The 5,065-nt window shown below is 36.8% G+C and overlaps 1 pseudogene; it reads right to left on the reverse strand.

Moving 5' to 3' along the window:
- On the reverse strand, positions 1-894 carry LOC143682496 (cytoplasmic polyadenylated homeobox-like protein 2 pseudogene; annotated as a pseudogene).
- Between the last annotated feature and the right edge of the window lie 4,171 nt (positions 895-5,065).

The raw sequence follows: 5,065 nt of genomic DNA on the forward strand, positions 1-5,065 counted from the left end.
CTACTGATTCTGCTGCTGTGACTGAATGGAGGGACATCCCTGCCCTAGATTCCCATGCCTCACATGCTTCAGAAGTGGTTCCTGGAACAGTGGTTTCTCTTGAAAATTCTGAGGCTGTTGAGGCTGCTGCAAATGACGATACCAACGACTCTGCTGCTGTCCTTGCAATGGTGAATAATAACAATGGGCCATATTCTGCTCCTCCTGCTGCTCCCCCACTCCATGAATACTATGAACAGAGTTCAAAAGGAAGGGGCTGCCATCCTGGCTTCTCCCTGCCTCAGGCCTGTACTTGTTAAAATAATGCACGGAAGGTATAGGAGGCTGAGCATACATTGATGAGCTGTAGCTTGATAAAGGATAGGCAGGAAGAGGTCTTCTTCCTTTATCATCTTGATAAGCCAAAGCGTAGCCTGGTTCCTTTTCAATGCCTGGGTTGTCAGAGCCATCTGAATCCACCTGTTGAGAGGAAACCCACTCCTTCTTCAGAAAGGAGCTGCCATCTCCACGCTGCTGGGCACAAGAGAAGCCCTGTTTAATGCTGTATTTGGGGGCTTCAGCCTGGACATCCAAGAGGCTTGGAAGTGGGTGATCTTGCACAGGGTGCTCATGTAGTTTCCTAGCAGCAAATAATCTGTGTCTCTCTCTAAGTGGTAGTCGGGCTGTTTTGTTCTGGAACCAGTTATCAATTACAGATACATAGCAATGGACTTGTTTGGCCAGTTCTTCTCTGGTTGTAAAATCAGGGTAAGGATCCTCTACAAATTTATTGTTAAGGATGCTCAATTCTTCCTTAGTAAACTTATGTCTTTGTTTTCCTTTTCCTTTTCTCCACTTCGTTTCTCTTACTTGATTATGGCTATCCTCTTCAAATGGTGTTACATTGGAAGCCATGTCGAACCTCGAACCCAGAGTCTTTCTGAGTGATCAATGTCCCTAGAATCTTTTAAGGAATATATTTCTGGATCCTCTATTTTTTTATATGCTCTTTCCTAAAACCAGTTTGCCTGAGAACGAAGAATGCTCCTGCAGTTGAGGTGCCATGCAAGTCTCCTTTCCCTCCCCTTTTCATAAATCCCCTTTTCCCACTTCATATATTCAAAAAAGGCATATCTCTACTTACCTCAGGTCTTACAATGCTGTGGTTGTTCTAGAATGTTAAAACTCCCAGGGCATATAACAAGGGAACAATTTGAACTATTAGTGAGATAAATCTATTAATCAAGGAAAGACACATCCACAGTAAGGCTCTAAGTCTTTCCCTATCTTATACATATTTCTGTTACGGGTGAAGCACGACGTTATAAAGAGCATATTTTGGCCCATGTGGGGATGTTCTAAATTTATATATATTGTATATAAATAAGGAAGCAGGGATGATGACAATGTTGGATTAAAGACCTCAGTTCTTTCTTCCCCTGATTATTGTCAAATGATGTATTGCTTCTGGGAGGAGATTCCTGGGAGAGGAAGCCAAGTGTGGCTTGGTAAAAAACCGGGGGAAAGAGTGGCACTGTAGTGTATCCAGGTAGCAAACTTGCAGCAAAGAATCGTAGTCATGTATTTACCTTCCAGGAGAACATTCCAAATTGGTAAGGGAAAAGCAGGCAGAGACTAAAGTCTGCCTTCTCTGCTTGTTCCCTTCTGAACAGTGGTGAGTATTCTCATTCACCTGGACCTCCGTCTGTGGCTCAGGTGCATTTTTTTTTTCACACTTGCAAGGAAGAGAAATGAAAAGCTTTGTGTTTATTTCTGACACATCAGTGCTACATCTTGGAGTAAAAGCAATGTATTACATATTGAATTATAATAAATAGTTTATGCTTCTGTGAATATTTAAATAACCAATTTTATAGGAGCAACATTATCATTGCATTATGTTACTATTATAAATCCACTTTATTTTCTACATGGGTATGAGTCTTCTACTCATTGTCACTAATCAACCACTTTCTTGATGCATTTATCTCTTTCTATTGCGCATTAATTGGACTTCGATGAATACGTTGTGCATTCTACTGTAAATCATGCACTTACCGACAATCATTCATGCAGCTTTTGTAATACTTGCTCTAGTGGCCTAATTGCCAAAACCTTCTCTTCTTCTTTTGAAAAATATTTCCCCCTTTTTATTAGAGAAGTTGTGGGTTTACAGAATAGTCATACATAAAATACGGGATTCCCATACACCACCCGACCACCGACACTTTGAACTGATGTGAAATATTTGTTACTGTTGATGATAGCACATTTATGCAATTGTACTTTTAATTAAAATCCATGGTTTAACTTTGGGTTCACTTTTTGTATAGTGTAGGTCTGTGGATTAAATTTTTTTTATTCTGTTACCATATATACAATCTAACATTTCCCCTTTTAATCATATTCATATATATAAACATATATTTCAGTGCTGTTGATTGCATTCACAATATTGTGCTACCATCACCACCATCCATTACGAAAATTCTTCCATCATTCCAAATCGGAACCCTGCTCATTTTAAGCCTTAACTTCTCATTTTCTTTCCCCACCCTGTCCCCTGGTAACCCATATTCTAGATTCTGACTATGAATTTGCTTATTCCAATAGTTTCAAGTCAGTGAGCTTATACAATTTTTGTCCTTTTGTGTCTGGCTTTGTTTCACTGAGCATGATACCTTCAAGGTTCATCAATGCTGCTACATGTATCAGGACCTTCTCTTCTTTTTCCTGTTAATTTTCACTGAATTGTGTCTCATTTTACCAATAAATACCACTCATCTGTGGACACATTAATTAATTGGGAAAAAATCTTATTTACCTTAATTGATATTTTTAGTGCTTCTGTAGGACTAAGGAAGGCACATGCAACTAAATAAAGTCTGAGTTAGAGATGATGTTTTATGTGGTATTTGGGGTATTTGGGGTTGTGTTTCCAAATGGTATTAGTCGTTTTGATTTTCTGTTCTTTGTTCAATTGGATTTTGCTTTCACTCATTAAGGTGGTGCTTGTGATGTGCACTATGTTTCTTGATGATCGTATAATGATATAGCTTTCACAATGTGACTGTGTGATTGTGAAAACCTTGTGTCTGATGCTCCTTTTATCTATCTTGTCAATAGATGAGTAGATATGGAATAAAAATAAATAATAGGGGGAGCAAATGTTAAAATGAATTTAGTTTGAAATGCTAGCGATCAATGAAAGGGAGGGGTAAGGGGTATGGTATGTATAAATTTTTTTCTGTTTTCGTTTTATTTCTTTTTCTGAATAAAAGCAAATGTTCCAAGAAATGATCATGATGATGAATATGCAACTATGTGATGATATTGTGAATTACTGATTATATATGTAGAATGGAATGATCAAAATAGGAATGTTTGCATTTGCTTGGTGTTTTTTGGTATTAAAAAAAATAAAAAGTTAAAAAAAAAAGTCCATTCTAGTAAGAAACAAACTTTTTTTTATTTTCAAAGGAAATTAAAAAGTCTTAAAAGTGAGCATGTAAACAAAAGATACTATTTTAAATATAAAATTTAACCTTTTATAATGAAAAGTGTTGGTTAAACAGTTGCAGAATTCTTTTACATCTTTCCAGGGTCTCCCTTAGCAGTTTACCAGATTAACACCAATTTCCATCTCTCCTTTCTCTTCAGACACTTGACATACCACTCTACCCAAGTAGTTGATTGGCATCACCTGCTTCTCCAATAACCTCACAAATGCCCCCTAGCCCCCTCCCCACAAAAAAATCCACCCCAAACTAAAGTTTTTACTAGCTATCCTGTGTCTATTGAGTAAGGCATTCTAGAGACCAAAGGACCATAATTCTTTACGTTTCCACCATCTGCTGCTGTTCCCTCCTCCAGTAACTTCTTCTGTTCCAGCCCTTCCCTCCTATTTGTCTGTCAAAAATCTCAGCTCAAATTCAACTGACCACTGAAGCAGAGGCAGACTTTGGGCATTCCTGAGGCACTCACTGGTCATAACCCCATCTTATACTATTGGAACTCTTGTAATTCTTAACACTCGTGACCATTTCCTAACTAAACTGTAAACTCCTGAAGGGTGTTATTTACTGCCCTTATCATACCTGTAAAGGATTTAGCAATTGCCTTCCATATAGTCCAGCTCAATAAATGTTTTTTTTTTTAAATTGAATTGAATTGACCTAAATCTCAAAATTCATCTGGGTTATTTTATTTATGGTGGTTAGAACTGAAGAATTTTCTTAAATATGACTGTATCATTTTTAAACCATAAAATGAGATCATATTATCAGGATTTTGCTTATATTTTTACTGGATAAAACATATATTAAATGCTTATTAAGAGCTAGGTACTTTTTAAAAGTTTCTCAAATTATAAAGGCAATATTTGCACAATGATGATAATTGGAAATTATATTAAAATATAAATAAGAAAATAAAAATAATTTGTAGGGTCTACCACCCAGACATAAAACCCTTAATATTATGCATTTCTTTATAATATGATATATATATCATAATGTTTATGCTATATATACTGAATCTGTTTGTGACAGGAAAATTCAACCTCGGGGTCCCCCTTTGCCCTCTTCTTTTATCTTTTCTTTTGTTACAGAAGTAGTTTGGTCCTTCCTTGGCAAGAGGATGGTCACTCATCGACTCTTTCCCAAGCGCCACCCCATCCTGGCCCAATTTCTTTTCCAAGGCCTAGAGAAAGCATGTACTTCCTTTAAAAATCTTTAGACAGCCATCCCTTCCTTGAGAAGGTAAATTGTTTTGTGGTGCTAATGTGCCAAGGTCAAGACCTCAAGGACATTGAGTTCTTCTAGATTGGCTGGTTTTGATATTTTGGGATGATTTTAGAAGATAGGGGTTGGTATGGGGAGAAAGACCTGCAAATGTTTCCAAAGGATCTTTCTTTTTGAATATATGTTGCTTTTGATATACTGAGTCATAAGAAAATACCTCTTCATTTGATCTACATTTCCAGAATGATCAATGGAAAAGAAACATTAAAATTTCTCTTCATTTACTTTCTTAAGAAGGACACAATCAAATAATGTAAGGGGCAACATTACTTATGCCTTATTAA

This window comes from Tamandua tetradactyla, chromosome 1 (genome assembly GCF_023851605.1).
Source record: "Tamandua tetradactyla isolate mTamTet1 chromosome 1, mTamTet1.pri, whole genome shotgun sequence".
Lineage (NCBI taxonomy): Eukaryota > Metazoa > Chordata > Mammalia > Pilosa > Myrmecophagidae > Tamandua > Tamandua tetradactyla.